The 16,340-nt window shown below is 53.2% G+C and overlaps 1 pseudogene; it reads left to right on the plus strand.

Annotated features, from left to right (window-relative positions):
- LOC123356627 overlaps positions 1 to 15,831 on the plus strand; it is a 69,079-nt pseudogene extending 53,248 nt beyond the window's left edge.
- The last annotated feature ends 509 nt before the right edge of the window (positions 15,832 to 16,340 follow it).

The following is a 16,340-nucleotide window of genomic DNA, read 5'->3' on the forward strand; positions in this document are numbered from 1 at the left end:
GCCAAGGGGGGGAATGGCTAAGGCTGCCCCCCGGTAACCTACTATCCCCAGTCCTGGTGCGAAGGAGGGGTGACCCATCCCCCTCACTGTGAGGTTGGCTGCTCCTCTGGGTAAATTTGGGGTAAATACTCCACTGCGCTTTTACCATTTACACTGGATCAACTCCCTCCCCACCTTGTGGGGCCCCCGAGCCCAGCATCTAAGACACCTGCGCTGCAACTATATTGCCCCACGGCCCAAGCCCGGGGCAGCAGACACGGGCCAGGCGTGGGTGTTTCACAGCAGTGTGAACACACCCTCACATCGCGTCTACACTGCGATTAACCCCCCCAGGGCCCCTGTCCCCAGGCCCGGGGCAGCAGACCCAGGCCAGGCGTGGGTGTTTCACAGCAGTGTGAACACACCCTCCCATCGCGTCTACACTGCCATTAACCCCCCCCCCCCAGGGCCCCAGGCCCGGGGCAGCAGACACAGGCCAGCCGTGGGTGTTTCATGGCAGTGTGAACACACCCTCACATCACGTCTACACTGCGATTAACCCCCCCAGGGCCTCTGTCTCCACCAAACGTCACTTCCGCTCTGAGGAGAAGCGAGCAGTGTGACGCCTTCCGCCCTCTCGAGCCCAGGTAAGGGAGGAGCCCGGGGTCAGCCTGAGCCTCGGCCCCTCCCCCCCGAGACTCCCCGGGGCGCGCGCCCCTCAGACCCGCCCCCACCGGCTCGTGTCCCTCGGGGGGGCCCCGCCCCCAGGAACGGGCAGTGCCCAGGGGCCGGGACCCTGCTGGGGGCGGTGCGGAGCCTCCTGCCCCGGTGCGGGGGGGCGCCCGGGTTGAGCAGCGGGTCGCTCCGGGTGACCGGCCCCGCCCGGGCTGGTGGGACAGCGCCAAGTGTCCCCTCCTCCCCGGCTCATTATAACCCTCGTGCACGGGGGTGTCACTAGTGTGCGCTCACGTGCCCGTGCGCGGGGGTGTCACTAGTGTGCTCACGTACCCGTGCGCGGGGGTGTCGCTAGTGTGTGCTCACGTGCCCGTGTGCGGGGGTGTCTCTAGTGTGCTCACGTGCCCATGCACGGGGGTGTTGCTCTTGTGTGCTCACATGCCCGTGCGCGGGGTGTCACTAGTGTGCTCACGTGCCCGTGCACGGGGGTGTTGCTCTTGTGTGCTCACGTGCCCGTGCGCGGGGTGTCACTAGTGCGCTCACATGCCCGTGCACGGTCCGTAGCACGGCGCGCACAAGTCGTGTCGGGTCACGTTGGGGTGTGACTGGCTTCGCTAGGGCTTTCTGCTTAGCCGGGTGTAAAACTCGGGCAATCCCCTGAAAGACCCCCAGGGGGGCCTGTGCCCCCCTGGTTGAGAACCACGGATGTGGGGGAGCCCAGACCCACCCGCCGTACCCACTCTTTGCATCGGCCTCAAGCCATTTGCGCTGGGTCCCCGCTTCCTACCCTGCGCCCCAGGGGCCGGAGTCGAAGAAAGGGCGTCTCCGTTTAGGTGACAGTGACGGGTCGGTGCTGACAGAGCCATTATCGACCCTTTCTCTAGTCTCCTTCTCAGACTTTCCCCAGTGACCCCTGGTGGCTAAGTGGGGCAGCCCCCCCCCCGTTACTCCCCCCCCACACACACACTCACGGGGGGGGGCAGTGACCCCTGGTGGCTAAGTGGGGCAGCCCCCCCCCCGTTACTCCCCCCCCACACACACAATCACGGGGGGGGCAGTGACCCCTGGTAGCTAAGTGGGGCAGCCCCCGGGGGGGGCAGTGACCCCCGGTGACCAGCCGGGCTCCCTGGGCAGCGGGGGCTGCGCTGTGGGAGGGGGGATAAAAAAGCCCCCCCCAGCCCCTCCCCCTGCCGGGGTTCTGCCCCCCCCCCGCTTAGCCCCAGCTCCCCTCCCCCACCCCTGACTTGACTCCTCCCCTCTCCCCGCCTCCCGCTCTTTGACACCCCGCCCCCGCGCACGGTCAGTGTCCGCCCCCTGCCCAGACTCCGCCCATCCCCGCACGCGATTGGCCCCTGGCAGGGCAGAGTGAGGGCGCAGCGGCTTCAGCGTGTGCTACTGAGCATGCGCCTGCCGTGCTCCGCGCGCCTGCGCAGTCCTAGCCAAGGCTGAGCGCGCGCGTGGGGCGGCGTGGTGGGGGCTCAGCTCCGCCGAACCCGCCTCCCGGGTCTGACCTGACGTCAGCGCGTCCGCAGGGGCAGGGGCAGGGGCGGGGCGGGGCCCGAGAGTTCGGCGGCGCCCGGGGCAGGCTGGGAGACGTAGTCCCTGACGCACCTCGGGCCGGAAATGACGTTTGCCCAACCGACGGGCGGAGGCGGTTAGCGGTGCGCGTGAGGGCGCCCCCCCCCCGCTCTCTGATTGGCGGAGAGACCCTGGAAGCAGCAGCGCGCGCGCGGGGCCTTCGGGACTGAGAGTCTCGGAGTCAGGAGTGGGGGAGGGGCAGACGGTGTGAAATGGGGGGGGGTCAGGAGGGGGGGGATGGAAAATCAGCCAAGGGTGGGGGAGGGGCAGAGGGTGTGAAATACGGGGGATCAGGCGGGGGGGGGGGATGAGAAATCAGTCAGAGGTGGGGGAGGGGCAGACAGTGTGATATGGGGGGGCAGGCAGGAGGGAATGGAAAATCAGCCAGGGGGTGGGGGAGGGGCAGACGGTGTGAAATACGGGGGATCAGGTGGGGGGGATGAGAAATCAGTCAGAGGTGGGGGGGGGCAGACAGTGTGAAATGGGGGGGCAGGCAGGGGGGGGATGGAAAATCAGCCAGGGGGTGGGGGAGGGGCAGACAGTGTTAAAGGGGGCGCAGTCAGGCAGAGCGGGTGGAAAACTATTGCTGTGAATCCGTCTCAGGATATGGGAGTGAGGGTGGCGGAAGGAGGTTTGATGCCCCTGCTGCAATGATCCCTTTAAAAGGAGTCTGGCCTCCTCCTTCCTGAGCTACGTTTCAGGTCTCGCAGAGACGCTTGTTAATCCGGAGTCACTGCAAGTGAGAACAGGGAGTGACTCCAAATTAACATGGGGGCAGATAGGATTAGGATGTGTCTCTGTGGGGAGGAGGTTAGTTACTCAGTTTCTCTCTGTCTCTTTCTCTGCCTCAGGATATTAGGATTGAGCTTCCTGCTTCAGACGCTGCTGCTACCATTGCGATCTGAGAACCCAGGTTGAGCAGCTGCTGCTCCCCCAGCAGGATCGGGGCTGGGGAGTGACCGTGAGTAAAGCTTCCTCTGTGCCCAGCCAAGGTGAGGATTTTCTCCTGCTGTAATTAGCCCCATAGGTCACAACCCAAGGCTCTGCCCACACCAACATCTGAGTCAGAGACGCTAGGTGATTCATAGAGACTTCAGGGAGTGTGCATGAGAGTGACACTGCACGAACAGCTCCTCCCCACCCCATATCTCTCCTCCCCTTAGTAACTGCAGGAACCGATCCAGCTATAGGAGAGCAAGCCCCCAGGACTGGCTGTCATCCAGAGCGGGAGAAACAGGGGACGGGAGACACAAGAAGAAAAAGGAGACAGAGACTGAAAAGGGCAGTGAGAGAAATAATTGGGGAGAGAGATTCCCCAATTTTCTGACCGGCCCCCACACACTTATTGTCGCATCCCTGGGCAGATTCACTTTGCTATGATCAAGGTGAGGTGCAGGGGGAGGAAAAGCCAGTTCCTGACTCTCCCTGTTCCCCCTGCGATGGGAGTGTGCTGGTCTGGGGACGTTGTCAGGGGAAATGCCCCAATGTCACACTTTTTGTTCTGCTCTTCTCTCCCATTTGGTTCCCAGACTTTGTTACTGGGAGAGTTTCAAAATGTCTCGGTGGTTTCGGGCTAGTGGGAGGGGCTGGTCAGTGCTGTAACCAAGTGACCAAACATTTCCCCAGCATAGACTCATAGTACAGTGTCTCCTCACTTAACGTCCTCCCGCTTAACGTTGTTTCAAAGTTACGTCACTGCTCATTTAGGGAACATGCTCGTTTAAAGTTGTGCAATGCTCCCTTATAACATTGTTTGGCTGCCTGCTCTGTCCACTGCTTGTAAGATTCTGTGGAAGAGCAGCGACTTTACAAGGGAGCATTGCCCAAGGGACTCTAGTCCGGCCTGTGCTCCGGAGAGGAGGTGGGAAGAGGTGGACCTGAGGTGGAGCAGGGACAGGAAGAGGCGGGCCTGGAGCAATTCCTGGCAAATCCGCACCTGTTCTTCTCCGGGGAAGCTGCTGCTGCTGTAAAAGGTGCTTCCTGGCCTCCTTGCCTGCAGCGGGCTGTGCCTGTGTGGGGTAAGCCGGGGCACTTCCCAACCACAGTACAGTACTGTATATGCCTTTTGTCCGCCCCAAAAATTTTCCTTGGGACCTAACCTCCTGCATTTACATTAAATCTTATGGGAAAATTGGATTTGTTTAACATTGTTTCACTGGCAGTTGCATTTGTCAAGAACATAACTACAACGTTAAGTGAGGAGTTACAGTCCTTTAGGGCTGGAATGAACCTTGAGAGGGCAATTAGTCCAGCGCCCAGCACTGAGCTGTTTGTTGTTGTTGGCAAAAGTTACTGCCTGTACAGGCTCTAGTCTCCTGTCCTTATTTCCTTTTCCTGCCTGTCCGTGTGTGTCTCGAAAAACTGTCGCTGCTCGAAAAATATCCTGCTTTAACTCTGGGTATCCCGTACCTGGATCTATGGGTCCTAGAATCACTTTCATTGTTGAATTTAAACCATCGAGCAATGCAGTCTTAAAAGCCACTGTATCAAAATCAGGGGCAGTTCCTCGAACCACTGGCACAACCCCAGAGGCCATGGCCAAAATCTCCTCCTTAATCACATACAAGTACTGCCCAATCAGAGGCATTAGTACAGGCCTGGGCCAGAACCTCATAATCTGCCAGCCTCCACCCAGTCTGGGACAACACCTTCACCATCCAGTCCAGACATGTGTCCTTCTCTAGGGGTCCCAGGAGCTGAGCAGATGCCTGGACCTGATCTGGGGTAAAATCAGAAACCTCAGTAACGGTTTTCCTGGTTTGCCTTTGCTGTTGTGCATCATCTGGGTTAGGTTCCTCACTAGTTACCACCCTTGTGATCACTGGAGCCACAGGATTGAGCTCCTGTGTCTTTAATTTCAAATCCTGCACTTCCCTGTGTGCAGGGGCATAGGGCCCCTCAGGAAGAACATCTGGGGGGTACGGGCATCCAGGATCCTTCCAGCTAGTCCTCTTCCAAGTGTCTGTGTCCCTAGTGCCCATGCTCACACTCCCCTGTATCGCTGCCACAATGCCCCTCTGGGCCCCCAACCTGCTTTCCAGCTTCTCTCTTCGCTGCCTGCAGGCGGTGTGATCACTGCCTGTCTGGGCCCGATCCTTATTTTCCTGTAACACTGCTCTGACAGCTGCCTGTGCATCTCCCAGATTCATCTGCAACTCAGAGAGCTCGCTGTTCAGGCTTTCCACTGTCAGCTTTAGCTGCTCACACGCTCCCGTTTTTTGCTTGCAGAGTGGCTGCATTCTGTAATACAGAGGCTGCACTGGCCCATTCAGATGCCTTGTACTGAGCCAGAGTGTCCTTGACTACAGCCAAATCAAATGTGTAATCCTCCAGTTGCCTTTCCTGGAGTGCTACCAGGCTGGAGAGATTGGTGACTGTTTTCCACAATGCCCAGGCTGCTGCTGCTTTGGTTTTGGTTTCATGCACTTACAGAATGCTTCAAACCCCTTATAAGCAGAATCTAGGGCATCTCTCCCCTGGAACAAATCATGGGCATGGACCCCTTTCTGCTACCTCCTCAGCTAATACCCACCCCTCCTGGTCCCTTTGCTTGGTTTCCATTCCCTCCTGTTGCTTCAGGGTGAACATTCTGCCAAGCAGGTGGTCGCCCTTTAACACAATGCCACAAGTACTCTGCTATTACTGTGTTTGGCTGGATCAATTCGGTCCAAATGACCTTAGGCTGCCTGCATTCTCTCCACCAAATGTGTTACCCACAAACATTTCTCTAACTCTTCCATGCTGTAGGGAGACACACACCCTTACCCAATTCCTAGGGCTCAGGGTGCACCTTCCTGCGGGTTGGCAGGATCTTTAGCCACTGAAAGAGCCTCACACAGTAATATCCTTATCCTCTATTTATTGACAATTCCCAAACAAGCAGAATACACATACTAAGCACACAGTGTCATGCTCACCAATCCTGGTACAGGCAGGCAACCTTCCTCTGTTGGCCAGGCAAGGTCAGTCTCTGGATCTTAGCTGCCGCACATCGCGGCTGTGCAGGAGAGTCCTGGTAGCTGTTATCTTAGGCTGGGTCTTGGAGGTGAATTCTTCTCCTTGGGGTTCCTTGTCTCCTTTGGTCTTCTTCAGCCTTCAGACTTCAAAGAGAAACTGCTGAGCTTCAGTTCATTTGCAAATTTGACTCCATCAGCTCAGGATTAAACAAAGACTGTGAATGGCTAGCCAGCTACAAAAGCAGTTTCTCCTCCCTTGGTGTTCACACCTCAGCTGCTAGAAGAGGGCCTCATCCTCCCTGATTGAACTAACCTCGTTATCTCTAGCCTGATTCTTGCCTGCATATTTATACCTGCCTCTGGAAATTTCCACTACGTTCACCCTCGAAAGCTTATGTTCCAATACATCTGTTGGTCTATTAGGTGCGACAGGACTCTTTTTTACAGATCCAGACTAACACGGCTACCCCTCTGATACTTATCAGAGGGGTAGCCGTGTTAGTCTGGTTCTGTAGAAGCAGCAAAGAATCCTGTGGCACCTTATAGACTAACAGATGTTTTGGAGCATGAGCTTTCGTGGGTGAATACCCACTTCTTGCATCCGAAGAAGTGGGTATTCACCCACGAAAGCTCATGCTGCAAAACGTCTGTTAGTCTATAAGGTGCCACAGGATCCTCTGATACTTGACAATGTAATTTCTTACTCTAAATCTTATTTCAGGCAGGTTGCAAAGTGTCTCTGGTTCAGAATTCCAGTTATATTTCTTTTCAGACTGGACCCCTGTCTCAATCTGGACTCCCCGCCGCCCCCCCCCCCCCCCGGCCTTCTCTTCAGGGGGCTTTAGCAGTCTTTCTTCTTGGGCAGACAGGCCATGGAGAAGAGGAATCTCATTTGCCTTCCTACCCTTCAATAGGAAATAAGCTGGAAATCCTTTGTTTCCCAAACTTGGTCCCCCTTCCCTTCCAGTGGAAAGTTACAAGAAGTCCCAGGTAATGTTGAGTATCCGGTGATGAGACCACCTGACTCTGTAGTATCACAGGGTCCAGGAGTCACTGGCAGTATGGAGCCTTTTCACAGTCCATTGTCTTCGCTGATGGCCCATCCGCCCTGTCTGGCTTTTCCATTGTTGTATCTGAAATGTTAGCAGTGGGCGTTACCCAAAGTAGCATAGTTGAAATACAAATACATAGTCAATATTCCCAGCTTCAGATACAGAAATGATATGTGCACATAAATTGGATAATCACAGTCAGTAAATTCAGCAAAGAGTCCTGTGGCACCTTATAGACTAACAGACGTATTGGAGCATGAGCTTTTGTGGGTGAGTACCCACTTCGTCGGATGCATGTCAGTAAATTATAACTTTTCCAATGATATCTGACAAGACCCATCTTGCACAAAGTACGTCTCTGTTATCACGTATTCACTTCCGTAAAGAATATTGAGGGAAATGTCGCACGCATATACCAGTTTTCAGAGTTCATTGACGTCTGCCTTTTTGAAGTCTGTTGTCCTTATTTTCCTGCTCTAACGCCTTCCTTCTCTTAGAATCACGAAATCATCATTTCATGAACGATTTTGCCCATATTGCTTTCCACTAGGGTTACCATACGTCCGCATTCTCTCGGACATGTCCGGCTTTTTGGGTTATAAAGTCCAGGGGGGAATTTGTAAAACTCTCAAAAAAGGTCTGGGATTTCCCTCCCCATGCAGAGCGAGGTGCAGCTGACAGAGAGGCCGAGCCGGATTGAGCCTCTCGCATTGCGGCCTCCAGCAGCCAGAGCCCCTCCCCTTCTCCCTGGCTCCTCCCCCTCCTCTGCAGCCTCAGGGTAGAGGGTGATGGGGGGTTAGATGGGTCGGAGGTTCGGGGGGACAGTCAGGGGACAGGGAGTGATTGGATAGGCGTGGGAGTCCCAGAGGTCTGTCAGGGTGTGGGGGTGTGGATAGGGGGCGGGGCAGTCAGGGAACAGGTAGGGGATGGAGTCCTAGGGGAACAGTTAGGATGGGGGGGGGTCTCAGGAGGGGGCAGTCGGGGACAAGGAGAAGGGAGGCTTAGATAGAGGGTGGGGTCCCGGGGGATGGTTAGGGGCAGGAGTCCCGGGAATGATCAGGGGACAAGGAGCAGGGGGGGTTGGATGGGTTCGGGGTTCTGGGGGAGGCAGTCAGGGGGAGGGAAGTGGGAGGGAGTGGATAGGGGGTGGTGCTCCCCCCCCCCCCCCATGGAGCGTCCTCATTTTTTGAAAGTTCAAGTATGGTAACCCTACTTTCCACCTTCTGTTTCCTAACAAACCCCTGCCTGTTAGTCAGAGTCAACCCTACAATGCCCGTCCCCCTGGTTACTACGTCCATCTTCTGAAGCAAACAGGTGTCCCCAACACATTCCAAGAACTTACTGGATGCTTTGTGTTTAATTCCTTTTCTAACAGGTGTCTGGGTAGCTAAAGCCCCCGCCCCCCCGCCCAATTACTAATTGTGTTTTGAATATTTCTGTTTGCATGACAGAGTCTGCGGGGAAAGAGCCGGGGGGAATTGAGATGTGATGTTACTGTCCTGTTCTGACACGTCCCCTTCTTGCCCTGACAGGCTGCAGCGTTACGTCCCATCCTTCCAAGGAGCAGGGAAGGGAAATGGCTGCCGTGGAGCCAGCTCAGGTAGGGATTATCGGGGAGTTGCTGGTGGGCCCCTGTTGGAGGGAGACGGGCAGTAAAGACATGGGAGCTGGGTGCTTCTGGGGTGGTCAGGAGCTGGGAGGGGGGCAGGAAATACCCTGGGTGGAGAGAGAGAGAGGATGTGACAAACCTGGTGGGATTAGTTTACGTTGGGGCCTAGATTCTAGCAACAGACCCATGGGATTTGTGGGTGGAAATTCCCTAATTTGTCAAGAGGAAACACCCCCCCAAACTGGGCTGGGGAAACGTACCAGACTCCAATACTGGAGTCTGAACCTACTAGCCAGAGGGCAGCCCACAGTGAGGCCCAGGGAAGACACCCCATCCCTTCCCATCCAAGTGCTGGCAGTGGGGAGGCTGTTGGGATTCCTGCCAGGGGGCCTGTCCCTGGGCCCTGCTGGGGGCTCCATCTCCTGTATCAGCTTCTGGCAGGTAGGTGAGTGTTGAATGTTCAGACCCCTCCCATCTCTGTCTGCTAGAAGGGGCGAGGGGCTCTCTCTCTCTTTCTCCCCTCCCCCTGATGCCTCCTGGCTGCTCTGATGGGGAGGGGGTGGGATCCTGCCTGCCTGCCTCCCAGAGCTTCCATGTGATTGGCCCTCGCCCCTGTGACCGGTGGGGTTGTCACTGGGCAGCAGGTGCAGAGTGGGGGGCTCTTGCTCTTTCAGGGGCCGGTGACCTTCGAGGAGGTGGCTGTGTATTTCACCAGAGAAGAGTGGGCTCTGCTGGACCCCGCTCAGAGAGCCCTCTACAGAGACGTCATGCAGGAGAACTACGAGAACGTGGCCTCGCTGGGTAAGGATTCCCGTCCCCTCGGTTCTTAGAAGGGGAAATGAAGAGTGAAGGTTCACAATGCACCCTCAGCTTTGCCCTGTTTCAGCGACACCCCGACAGGCCAGTGACCCATAGACCAGCGCTCGGCCCTCCCCGCTACAGAACACTTTGGGAGCAGAGCACAGGCGCAGTAGCACAAACGCTGACACCGTCTCTTTGCTAAGGCAAAACCTGGGGATAGATCCGATGTAGGGAACAGAAGCTGCCTGCCCTGGCCTGCGCTCAGACGCTGAGCCTACTGCACACAGTCCATCTCAAACTTTCATAATGTCACCACCTCTTTACCCTTCCAATGAGGATTCCTTCTGAGTCGTTGCCTTCGCTTACCCTCCCTGAGCCCCGGAGATCCCTAGCATGTATGGCACCAGCCTGCTGACAATCCTTGTGGCACGAACACACCCTTGTGCGCCTTTATTGACGCCGTCTCTGCCAGTCAGCACTGAAATGAGGAATACCTGCTCCTTCCAGTTTCACGTGCACCTCTCTCCGTGTCACAGCTCTGCCAGGCTGCTTCAGTTAGTCCCTCCACCGTTCATGTAAAGGTACAGGGCAAGATGCATGCTGCTGGAGTGCCTGTGGATAAATGCTGCTGTTCAGCTCTGAGGAACATAAAACACACAGTGGCATGTTCTTAGTCCTTCCTTCTGTCGATCAATAAATTTTAAGGCCAGGGGAGACTATTAGATCATCTAGTCTGACCTCCTGTGTAATACAGGCCATGGAGTTTCGTCCAGTTACCATTGCAGTGCACTGAATACCTTGTGTTTGATGAAAACATCTTCCAGAAAGGCATCCTGTCCTGACTTGAACCCTTCAAGAGATGGAAAATTGGCCCCTTCCTTGGATAGTTTGTTAACCTTTGCACCATCCTCCCAGTGACATTTGCCAGCTCCAGGGCTAGGGGGTAAGGGGAGACTTAAGCTTGCATTGCAGGGGTTGTGTGTAGTTTAATTCTTCATTCCCTGGTTTTCAGAGGTTTTATTTTTCACCACCATCCATGTGCTGGAAGGGCCCGAGGCAGCACTAGGCAACCTTAACTCTGCTTCATGTACTTTATGGGCGTTTAATTTCCTTGATTTTCTGTTTAATGGACTTTTTTGCCTCTGTAACTGTGTCGACACTACAGCTTTTGCTGCAGTTTATGTCAGGTAGGGATGAGATTTTTCACATCGCTAACTGACAGAGCTATGGGCTCAGAGGCAGTTCCAGCATCTCAGGTGACAGTCCCAAGGGCGACTCTGTGACCCAACCCATCACAGGAGGATCTGGTGGGGGGTAGGAAGGGAAGGAGTCAGGGAGTCAGAGATTGTAGCACTTAGGGTTAGGGCTGAGGCTGCTTTTGCGGAAGTCTCTAATGACCTGTCCCTAGGCAAAGCTCAGAACCAGCATTCCATCCTCCTCCTCGACCTGTCAGCTGTCTGACACCACTGACCGTGGTCGTCTTCTTGAAATCTGGTCTTCCCTTCTCCTCGCCTGGTTAGGGTTAAGGTGGGGAGAAGTAGTAACTGGCTTGTTGTGCAGCATTGGATGTTTAGGCTGGGTCTTAGGAAAAACTTTCCAACTGTGAGTACAGATAAGTACAGGAATACGTTCCCAAGAGAGGTTGTGGGATGCTGGTCGCTGGAGGTTTTTAAGAAGAGGTTAGACAGATGGTCTGTGTATACTTGGTCCTGCCTCAGGGCTGGAGGATGGACTAGCTGACACCTTGAGGTCCTTTTACCCCTGTGTTTCTGTGATTTTATGATTCATGATCCTAGCCCTTCACTTTGACCGTGTCTCCCTCTGGAGAATGGGGGCTTTATTTAGTATGCCTGGGTCAGCTTCCCTCTCAATGTGCTTTGTTAGTCACTGGGTGGGAAGGAGTGAATTCCTCTCCTGGGATGGGGATGTAATTCCTGTTAAAGTAGCATAGGCCTGTCTCCATTTACATGGAAACACTATCAAGGACTGTCCACATATGTATGAAGCACACTGAACAATGGAAGTCTCAAAGACTGGAGATTAACGTGTAATGACTGGGTTCGAGGGAAGCAGAACATGGGAACACAACTGCCCTGCCCTTTTGGACACAGGAACTAGGGTACAAACAGACTGGGCTTAAGTTTGCTGCTATCCAGGGCAAAAAGACAAGGCGACAGAGAGAGAGCGGTTGCAGATTGGTCTGGAGCTCAGTCTCTGAAGCCTGAGCTGCAGTGTCTACACCAGCGGTAGGTGTACCCCTGGGTTACGCAGAGGTCTTCCAGAGTTGCTATGGAAAACTTACTAGCCAACTCAGTACAAAGTAAAATTTCATACAGTGACTTGCTTATGCTGATCTATATACTATACACTGAAATGTAAGTACAATTTTATATTCCAATTATGTATTTTACAGTTATATGGTAAAAATGAGCAAGTCAGCAATTCACAGTGTGCGGAGAACCTTTTGTATTTTTATGTCTGATTTTGTAAGCAAGTCATTTTTAAATGAGGTGTAACTCGGAGGTACGCAAGACAAATCAGACTCCTGACAGGGGCACAGTAGTGTGGAAAGCCACCAGTCTACACAGCTGTTTTTAATGTGCCATCCCCTACAGTAGAGCACCCATAGGGAGACACATCTCAAAGAACCATCATTGATGCACAAGTTGAGTAACTTCTTCTTTTGCGTGTTACCTGATCTCACTGGTCTTCTTTCCTCTGAGCAGGGTTCCCAGTTTCCAAACCTGATGTCATCTCCCAGCTGGAACGAGGGGAAGAGCCGTGGGCCCCAGATCTCCAGGGCTCAGAGGAAAGAGAGATCCTGAGAGGCAGTTGCATGGGTGAGGGATCATTAAACCTTCTCAGTGTTTGAAGGAAACAGCTGGGATTCCCAGCAAAGACCTTGTGAGGTCTCTGGGTTCAGGATGATCCCCAGCAGGTGTCATATCTTTAGGGCAGATACTGTTCATGGCTTCCTACCCATCCTAACTCCTGGCAGTAGTTCCCTCCCCAGACTCCCTTTTCTCTGGGGAATGTTTGGATGTGAACTGGATGCAGAATTGATCCCCTCCTCTCGCCCCTTTGGGGAAGAATTTGGGGAAATTCAGTCCCTGGTTTTTCTCCATCTCCAGCTATTCTCTTGGTTTGTTCCCCCCTTTTGTCTTCTGCTTTCTGAGGTTTTTCTTTCTCTGTCCCATCAGGTGAAGGGATAGTGAGAGAGACCATGGAGCAGACTCCTCAGCAGGAAGATGATAAAGTGGAAGCGCATGGGGCGTTATTGCAAAGAAGCAAAGGGAGTGTGTCCAGGAGTTCTGAGCAGGGAAAAGGCTCTCAGTGGCAGCACAGGCCAGAGAAGCGGCAGGGAAACCAGCCAGCGCAGAAAGTTGGAATATCTGTTAATTATCAGGGAACTCACAGAGGGCTGAAGGAAACCACAGCCCAGCAGAGAATCCTGACGGAAGAGAGAGAGAACACGGGCTTTGAGGGTGGGATAAAGTTCAGGAGGCGCTCACACCGTCAGAGGATCCACACAGGGGAGAAACCCTATAAATGCTGTGAGTGCGGGAAAACCTTTACTCGGAGCTCAGCCCTTATCTACCATCAGAGGAGTCACACAGGGGAGAAACCCCATAAATGCTGTGAGTGTGGGAAAACCTTCACTTGGAGCTCAGTCCTTATTCGCCATCAGAGGAGTCACACAGGGGAGAAACCCTATAAATGCTGTGACTGTGGGAAAACATTCGGTCAGAGATCAGGCCTTACTGTACATCAGAGGATCCACACAGGAGAGAAACCCTATAAATGCTGTGAGTGCGGGAAAACCTTCGCTTGGCGCTCATACCTCATTCGCCATCAGAGGATGCACACAGGGGAGAAACCTTATGAATGCTGTGAGTGCGGGAAAACCTTCGCTTGGCGCTCACACCTCATTGGCCATCAGAGGATCCACACAGGGGAGAAACCTTATGAATGCCGTGAGTGCGGGAAAACCTTTGCTCAGAACTCAAGCCTTGTTATACATCAGAGCGTCCACACAGGAACGAAACCCTATAAATGCTGTGAGTGCAGAAAAACCTTCGCTCGGCGCTTATACTTCATTAGCCATCAGAGGATCCACACAGGGGATAAATCCTATAAATGCAGTGAGTGCGGAAAAAACCTTCACTCAGCACTCAAACCTTATTCACCATCAGAGGAGTCACACAGGGGAGAAACCCCATAAATGCTGTGACTGTGGGAAAACTTTCACTGAGCGATCAAACCTTATTCGCCATCAGAGGAGTCACACAGGGGAGAAACCCTACAAATGCTGTGAGTGCGGGAAAACCTTCACTCAGCGCTCACACCTTATTCGCCATCAGAGGAGTCACACAGGGGAGAAACCCTATAAATGCTGTGAGTGCGGAAAAACCTTCACTGAGCGCTCAACCCTTATTCACCATCAGCGGATCCACACAGGGGAGAAACCCTATAAATGCTGTGAGTGCGGGAAAACCTTCACTCGGAGCTCAGCCCTTATTCACCATCAGAGGAGTCACACAGGGGAGAAACCCCATAAATGCTGTGAGTGTGGGAAAACCTTCACTCAGCGCTCAACCCTTATTTGCCATCAGAGGAGTCACACAGGGGAGAAACCCTATAAATGCTGTGAGTGTGGGAAAACCTTCACTCACAGATCAGGCCTTACTGTACATCAGAGGATCCACACAGGGGAGAAACCCTATAAATGCTGTGAGTGCGGGAAAACCTTCGCTTGGCGCTCATACCTCATTCGCCACGAGCAGATCCACACAGGGGAGAAACCCTATAAATGCGGTGAGTGCCGGAAAACCTTCACTGAGCGCTCAACCCTTATTCACCACGAGCAGATCCACACTGGAGAGAAATCCTATAAGTGCTGTGACTGTGGGAAAACATTCGCTCGGGGATCAGGCCTTATTGTACATCAGAGGATCCACACAGGGGAGAAACCCTATAAATGCTCTGAGTGCGGGAAAACCTTCGCTTGGCGCTCATACCTCATTCGCCACGAGCAGATCCACACAGGGGAGAAACCCTATAAATGCGGTGAGTGCCGGAAAACCTTCACTGAGCACTCAACCCTTATTCACCACGAGCAGATCCACACTGGAGAGAAATCCTATAAGTGCTGTGACTGTGGGAAAACCTTCACTCACAGATCAGGCCTTACTGTACATCAGAGGATCCACACAGGAGAGAAACCCTATAAATGCTGTGAGTGCGGGAAAACCTTCGCTTGGCGCTCATACCTCATTCGCCATCAGAGGATCCACACAGGAGAGAAACCTTATAAATGCTGTGAGTGCGGGAAAACTTTCAGTGTGCGCTCAAACCTTACTCGTCATCAGAGAATCCACAAAGGCTAGCGCCCCTATGAATCCTGAGTGCAGGAAAACCTTCGCTGAGAGATCCCACCTTATTCGCCATCAGGGAATCCACACAGGAGAGAAACCCTATGAATGCTGTGAGGGCGGGAAAACCTTTGCTCGGAGCTCACACCTTATTCTCCATCAGAGGAGCCACACAGGAGAGAAACCTTATGAAATTCTTCCATCACAGCTCTTCTCTTATTTATCACCAGAGAAGCCCATGGTGTTTTTCATCAACTCCTGTGTCATGGAAGTTTGTGTCCCTCCAACAGGAATGTCCCTCAGTCCCAAGTGGGAGAACCAGGAGTGACCTTTACTAGGTACATGGAGGTTAAATCTACCTGGGCTTTGGCTCCACTAGGGTTTTGCATGGAGTTAGCTAGATTGAGTTAGCAATTCTGATATAAAAACACAACTATTTTTTCAAGAAAGAAAATAGCCCATATAGTGTCCAGGGTAACATAGCAAATCTCCTCACCACTGGACACAACCTCCATCGCTTTTCCTGGTCTAACCAAATTTGGGGCATCATGTTTATACTTTTCCTCCCACTGCCAAGTGATTGTTAGTCATCAGGTTCCCCTACTAGGGACAGATTGGCTTATTCCCAGTTGTTCCCACATTGCATTGGGTTCTGCTGAATAGCAGTTGGGTTTTGTACCATTTTTCTCATAAGAACATAAGAATGGCCGTACTGGGTCAGACCAAAGGTCCATCTAGCCCAGTATCTGTCTACCGACAGTGGCCAATGCCAGGTGCCCCAGAGGGAGTGAACCTAACAGGTAACGATCAAGTGATCTCTCTCCTGCCATCCATCACCTCCTTCTGCAAACAGAGGCTAGGGACACCATTCTTTACCCATCCTGGCTAATAGCCATTAATTAACTTAACCTCCATGAATTTATCCAGTTCTCTTTTAAACCCTGCTGTAGTCCTAGCCTTCACAACCTCCTCAGGTAAGGAGTTCCACAAGTTGACTGTGCGCTGCGTGAAGAACTTCCTTTTATTTGTTTTAAACCTGCTGCCCATTCATTTCATTTGGTGGCCCCTGATTCTTATATTATGGGAACAAGAAAATAACTTTTCGTTATTCGTTTTCTCCACACCACTCATGATTTAATATACTTCTATCATATCCCCCCTTAGTCTCCTCTTTTCCAAATTGAAAAGTCCTAGTCCCTTTAATCTCTCCTCACGTGGGACCAGTTCCAAACCCCTAATCATTTTAGTTGCTCTTCTCTTAACCTTTTCTAATGCCAATATATCTTTTTTGAGATGAGACCACCACATCTGTATGCAG

Source organism: Mauremys mutica, chromosome 26, assembly GCF_020497125.1.
Source record: "Mauremys mutica isolate MM-2020 ecotype Southern chromosome 26, ASM2049712v1, whole genome shotgun sequence".
NCBI lineage: Eukaryota > Metazoa > Chordata > Testudines > Geoemydidae > Mauremys > Mauremys mutica.